The 7,199-nt window shown below is 43.7% G+C and overlaps 1 long non-coding RNA gene across 1 annotated transcript; it reads left to right on the top strand.

The window, feature by feature from the left end:
• The first annotated feature begins 1,330 nt into the window (after window positions 1–1,330).
• Window positions 1,331–2,917, top strand: LOC117286859. The gene is made up of 3 exons (XR_004517996.1): window positions 1,331–1,404; window positions 2,264–2,383; window positions 2,633–2,917. It is a non-coding gene; the product is annotated as an uncharacterized LOC117286859 (long non-coding RNA).
• The last annotated feature ends 4,282 nt before the right edge of the window (window positions 2,918–7,199 follow it).

Genomic DNA, 7,199 nt, shown 5'->3' with positions numbered 1-7,199 from the left:
AAAACTATTAAATTTAGATGAAAACATAGGAGGAAATCTGATCCTGAAATAACCAGAATTTTTAGATATCCATAAAATACATCTATAAAAGAAAAAAATTAGATTTCATCAATATTAAAAACTTTGCTCTGCAAATTATACTGCTAAAAAAAGGGGAGAAAGAGAAGGGGAAATAAAAAGAATTAAGGTATGCTATATATAAATACCAATTCTTCATGATGAATGTAATTTATATACTGAAAATATGTGCTAATAAAGTTTATCGTATTTTCTTTTCTTTTTTTTTTTTTTTTTGGTACTGGGGATCGAACTCAGGTCCTTGCACTTGGGTGGTAGGCGCCAGAACCACTAAGGCAAATCCCAAGCCCTTTTATAATTTTTAAAAAGAAGCTGGGTGTGGTGATACATATCTGTAATCCTAGCACTTAGGAGGCTGAGGCAGGAGGATTGCTATGATGTCTAGGCTAGACTGTGCTACACAGTGAGTTCAAGGCCAGCTTGAGCTACATGGCAAGAGCATGTCTGCAAAAGCAAAACTAAAACAAAACAATAAAGTGGGACACAGCAGGGCATGACTGTAATCCTAGCACTCTGGGAGGCTAGGTAGGAGGAGAGGTTAGATCCCAGCCCAGCCTGCGCAATGTAGCAATTCAGTTAATTTAAAAAGGGAATAGAGGAGTGATGGCGAGTCTTTTAAAGCTTTCAATGGTACAAACAGCCTGCTGTGAAATGTGTGTCATAGGTTTACCACCACTGGGCTAAAGATAAAGCTCAGTGCAAAGGCCCTGGGTTCAGTGCAAAGTACCAGGCAAAAGGAGATAGGAGGTAGACTTCAGACCAGGAGAAAATATTTGCAAATCATGCATCTTGCATAAGACTTTTACTCTGACTAAATAGAGGACCTTCAAAACTCAACTACAGTAAAACACTTCAAATTTTTTAAATGGGCAAGAGATTTGAACAGATACTTCACCACAAAAGAAGATACATGAGTCAAATAAGCACAAGAAAATATTTTAATCCTTACAAAGATCACCCTCCACTGCCAAAGAACCTGACTGCAACTGTTAAATAACATTACCCAAGGGTGCCTGGTGCAACCTAAATCTTCCAAACCCATGTCATTCTTACCTCAAGCAGTCCTTCCCCTACCAAACTGACCAATCACCTGAGAGAGTGAGCCCATCATACCAATCAGCAGCCAGGTTTAGCTTCCCACCCATTATACACAACTTCCAAACGACCAATAGAAGTAGACAATCTGGGAGAGCCTGCCTGGTCTCCATGGTAACCCCTGAACCTGGCCTTATCCCTGAAAGAACCAGATCCAGGTGCTGTACTGGGGTATGGGAAGGGGATACACACCAGGAAGTAAGAGGGAGAGGGAGTAGTGGCGATGGACAGGTAGGGTGTCCTAAGAAGGAAGAGAGGGTAGATAGTGAATAAAGATTTAGAGGGGGCACAGGTTTAGGAGCAGAGGGAGCTGTTTGAAGTGGCTGGGGAATGAGTTCAAAGGGTCAGAAAGCTGGTTTTGGGTTAAAGACAAGGTATGAGAAGGATAAAGGCCAGGACTTCATAAGGGGCTAGAAAAGAGGCTATATGGATAGACCATGGTCTTAGAAGGTGCCAAGTAAAGGGTTGGTGGGGGTAATTTATGGGTTAGGGGAGGACTGTGACAGATTCATAGGGAAAAGTGGGGGATATTATAAAGCGTAAGTGAGAGAGCTATTGTAGACATTGGAAGTTTTATAAGGTGAGAGTTCTAGAAGGGAATGATGAATTTAAAATGAAGGTTTTTACACATGGAAATGATAATATTCATGTGACGATCTTATTCATCAGGTATTTTATAGGGGCAGGGAGAAAGCTGCTTTGGGGATAATTACAGTGTTCTAAGGTGTCAGTTGAGGTTTAGGGAGTAAGAGTCATCAGAGTCAGAGAATTTGGAGGGGACAGTAGAAGGAGTCAAGTGAGAAATTGTGGAGATCTTCAAAGCAATTGCGAGGACAGAGAGGAAATTTTAGGAGGCAGAGAAAAGGTTATGGGAAAGGGTGGGCATTGTAGGGCACAAAGGGTGAGGAGTTCTAACGGACAGAGAGGTGTTAAAAGGGATAGAAGGACTTGGAGGCAATGAGAGTTTGGAAGGGCATCAGTGAAGATTTTATAGGAGCCAAGGAGAAATGTGTTAGGGTGAATAGGGAACAAGCGGGAAGGGATGAAAGAGTCCCACAGTCACACTCAGACCTGACCCACTCTACCGCAGGTGTCTGAGCATATGCCCGGCGATTCCAACAGACCTGCCGAGAGCTACTGCATCCTGTCCATCCTGGCCGTGCTCTTTTGCCTTCCCCTTGGCCTTCCAGCCTTAATCTTATCTTACCAGGTGGGAATCTGCTTCCTGCCTGCCCGTCCTTCCCCTCCCTGCACCCCACCCTCGACCTTGCCCCGACCCTGACCCTAACTCAGCTCCTTCCTCATTTTCCCTCCTGTGCTAGGAGCCTGCTGGCGGCAGGGGTGGGGAGCTCCCATAGGTTCAGACTCCCACACTATTTCTTCTCATCCAACAGCTCTCCCCATCCCACAGCCCTTTTAAGCCCATCTTTTCTCATTTCCTTTCTCCCCTGAAACTCAGACAATGCTCTACAATCAATCAAATGACTATGCACGGGCAGCTATGACCAGCAAAATAGCTTTCTGCTTGGCTATAACTGGCCTTATTTTGGGCCTCTTCAGCTATCCCCTGATTCTTGTACTGTTCTTAAGGTAACCTTCCAAGCTCATGAACAAACTACTGAATGTAAACAACGGTATAATCTAACCCTGACTGTAAGCATCTATTTGGGCTAAGTGGGACACCTGCTCTTCAGAGTCTGGAATACCAGGCTATTTGAAATCAAGAGGAAAAAAGGAAAAAGAAAAATTGAAATATTCTTCCTACCCTTGCAGCTCAGTACCACATTTCTGACACCACCAGGCATGATGTACAGAGGGTACACACACACCACTTTGGACACCAGATTCTCCAGCAAACACCGACTAGATGTCCTAAAAATGTAATTCAGCCCTGCCAGTATCTACTTAGAATGCACAATTGGACTGGATCCTGGGATTATAAGTGGACAAAAATGAGGTTAAGGCTTGCCCTATCCTCGAGGGGTGTGTGACCAATCAGGGTGTTAGGGAGAACCCTGGTATGGCAGCTGGGTGGACAGAATCTCCCTTTAGTGGTGGCTTTTATACCCTGTTGTGCACAATCGCTGGGCAGTGAGGCTGTTATTTCCAGGCAGAAAGACGTGGTTATGAGGGGCCCATAGAGAGACCAGGTATCATGGGTTTGGGGATGGGAGTATTGAAGCAAGAAATGGTGGGTATCTTACTTACTTTTCTCTCATGGCTGAAACAAAATACCCGACACCCAAAGTTAAAGGGGGAAAGGTTTATTTAGCTCATATTTTATAGGAAGTTAAGTCCATAATTGGCTGGCTCCAAGGGTGCTATGACACACAGGCACTGCAGAGGAGAAACAGTTCATGGTGGGCAGAAGGTAGTAAAGCAAGGAAGCAAGAGAAGAGATAATCCTCTTTCTGTCCCTTATATGTATCTAGTCTACAGGGATCAGGGCAGTACCAACCCAAGCAGTGGACTGATTTAGTAATCACCCATCCTTAATCCTAGCATGGTACCATGAATCAATGACACAGTCTAGATTCAGCCACCTCTGAAAAAGCTCTACGTATAACTGAATGAGGCTTTGGGAGGAATCTAGACACAACACAACAGTGGCACATGCCAGTGCTAATAGCACTCCGGGGGTTGAAGGAGGATCACAAGTTCAAACCCAGCCTCGGCAGTTTACTGACTTATGAAGATCCTGTCTCAAAAAAACACAAGCGTTGGGGGTACAGCTCAGTGAAAAAAGAACAGATAGCTGGGTCTGGGGCTCTGGCTACATGGGATGCTGAGAAAATATATAACTGCCATTTCCCCTGAGAGTGAGGAGGGTGTTATTTTGGGAGGTGAAGGCCTTGCAGGCATAGGGAGAGAACTCAGATTCTAGGCCACCCAAGAATGACAAGATTATATAGTGAACAGGGCTGCAGGTGTAGCTCAGTGGTAGAGCACTTGTGTGGCATGCGTGAGCCCCTGGTTCCACCCCTAGAGCCATGAAAGAAACAAGAGTCTACCATGACCATACTCTCTGGCTGTCAAGTATATCAATATGCAGCTACATCACGCATGAAATATAATGTAAGCAACCAGTATATTAAAAAGTTTCTCATGAAAACTGACTTCATGCTTCTGTTAAAGCTTACTAATATGCTGGTAATTAATGAAAAAATAATAAAAGTATGCCAGTTCAGAAAGTATATGACTAGTATCATTCAAAAGAAAAATACAGCTGGGTGTGGTGGTGTATGCCTATAATCCCAACACTCAGGAGGCTGAGGCAGAAGAATTACCTCAAATTCGAGGCCTGTACTCCATGGTGATTTCAAGGCCAACCTTCACTACCTAGCATGACTGCATCTAAAAATAAAATTGAGGGCCGGTGATTTAGCTCAGTGGTTCTGCCGCCTGCCTTGCAAGCACAAGGACCCGAGTTTGATCCCTGATACCAAAAAATAAATAAATACATAAATAAAATTAAAATTAAATTGAAAAAATTTTAATAAATTTAAAAAAGAAAATGAAGAATAAAGCCAGGGCCTGATAGCACACACCTATAATCCCAGCACTCTGAAAGCTGAAGCAGGAGAAATGCACTGAGTTCAACGCCAGCCTGAACTACATTGTGAAACCTTGTCTCAAAAAACAAAACAAAACAAAACAAACAAAAAACAAAGCAAATCTCAAGCACAAAGTCCCTAGTTCAATCCCTGGTACCAAAAAAATAAATAAATAAGTAAATAAAGATTATATAAAATATAAAGAGCTGGGTTCTTAAAAATAAAGTACTTAACTGAATCCCTTTAGGAAAGGGGAAACTGGTGAATGTAAAATGAATATTTTAATGTGCAACTTTCAACTGCGAAACTATGACTATTGGTATTTTGATGAAAACAGCTGCTGATAAAGTTTTAAAAAGTACTTAATTGAGCAAGGAGGAAGTACTAGATTATATGGGAAAAGTATATTTAGTAAGAAACTACCAAACTGTCATCCAATGTGGTCGAATCATTTGGTATTCCTGCCAGTAATGAAAGAAAATCCCTTTTGCTCCAAACACCCACCAGCATTTAGTGTTGTCAGTGTTTCGGATTTTGGCTATTCTAGTAGATATGTAATGATATGCCTTTTGTTTTCATTTTTTGTTTGTTTTGTTTTGTTTGAGACAGGGTCTGCTACATGGTCAAGGCTGACTTAGAACTCACTGTGTAGTACAGACTGGCCTATAAACTCAAGATCTTCCTGCCTCTGACTCCTCAGTGCTCCACTGTTGTTTATAATACTGCATATTGAACCCAGGGCTTTTGCCCTGAACTACATCCCCAGCCTCTTTTTTTTTTTGAGACAGTGTCTCTTGGTTACTATGTTGCCCAGGCTGAACTAGAACTTGTGATGCTCTACTTCACCTAGAGTGCACCACCATACCCAGGCTGTTGTTTGAATTCGCAGTTCCCTGATGATATTGAGCATCTTTTCATTTATTTTCCATTTGTGCATCTTAGTGAGATATTCGCTTTTTGCACATTTTTAGTTGGCTTGTTTGCTTCCTTCTTGTTGAGTTTTAAGAGTTCTTTATTTATTTTAGATACAAGTTCTGTATAAGGTTTGTGTTTTGCAAATATTTTCTCCTGGTCGGCAACTTATGATTTCATTCTCTTAACAGTCAACTTTATTTTAAAGTTCTCAGATATGTGCAAAGTCTCCTGAAAACCTTATAGGTTCAAGGGTGTCTCGCTGACTTTTTTAAGTAGCAAAACACTCCACAGAGGGCAGAAGGGTGGAGATATTTGGGGGAAATGGCAGCTTTGAGAACCAGACATTGAGGAGTCATAATGGCCAATCTTTCCTCCTGAAAGCCCACCAGTTTTCCTGGCAACCAACACTCTTTTCAATTTCTCTGTCCTTGAGAAGTGTAGGAAGCTACCCTCAGCTTTTCCCTCAAATCTGCTACTTCAGTGATGATCACGGTCCTTTGCCCCTGGATCAGAAGCGTGAGCCACAACTTGGATGTTTCCTGGGCTCCTACATCCACAGGGTCTCACATTACCTTCAGCTTTTGCCCCAAAGCTGCTCTTTTTCCCATGTCCCCATTTCAAGATCTACCTTGCTGGGGATTTAGCTCAGGGGCACTGTGCCTGCCTTGCAAGTGCAAGGTCCTGAGTTCGATTCCTGGCGCGCGTGTGCACACACACACGCGCGCACACACACACACACACGCAAAGATCCGCCCCATCCATATCCCAGCCCCAGGCCACAGCCCTGAACCTCATCTGCGATGCCCACCATCACCACCACAGTCTAACCCGACTGCCAGCCGGACCCATCAGGCTCCTCCTACCAGCCCATCCTGGTCCAACACTGCCCCAGCATCTTGCTCCAGCCTTTTCCTTGAATGCCCAGCTTTAGTCTCAGGCCATCACCTTCCCCTCTATCTTCTTATTCAAAAACTATTGACAGAGCCAGGCTCTGTGCTGGACACAGTGGTGGTGAAAGATCCTTAAATGTTGTCATTTCTCAGGGACCTATCTGAGCTGAGTTCTCCTCTGTTCTAGGTTGGTACACACCCAGATTGCTGTCTTGGCCTGCTGGGCTCCCCAGAGCTCTCAAGCTCTCTGGGCCATCCTCTAGACCTCTTATGCCCTTCTTGTTCCATGCTAACCCAGCCCTGCTGCTTATTTCCTACGAAGTCATCCTTCTACCTCCCTCACTGAGCTGAGCTCCATATTACAGAACACAGGCCTGTCCTGTCACCACAGAGTCCCAAGCATCAAGTAGAATACAGTCTGCTCCATTAACATTTATGAAATGCGAAGCAAGAATGAAGACTTGGAAAACTGCATGCCAAGGAGATAATTAGGATCACACTATCTGCCTGTATTCCTCTCTCCAGACAAGAGACACCCTGTTTCTAAAATCAAAGAACAGTGAGTAGCCCAGAGCTTGTAATCCCAACACTCTGGGAGGCTGAAGCAGGAGATCTGTTAAATTCGAGCCCAGCTTGCGCAACTTGGTGACTTAGTGAGACCCAGCCT

The sequence above is a fragment of the Fukomys damarensis genome, unplaced genomic scaffold (assembly GCF_012274545.1).
Source record: "Fukomys damarensis isolate Sample0158 unplaced genomic scaffold, DMR_v1.0_HiC HiC_scaffold_19, whole genome shotgun sequence".
Taxonomy (NCBI): Eukaryota; Metazoa; Chordata; class Mammalia; order Rodentia; family Bathyergidae; genus Fukomys; species Fukomys damarensis.
Note: the sequence above shows the minus strand (reverse complement) of the source record. Positions and strands in the feature narration are given on the sequence as shown.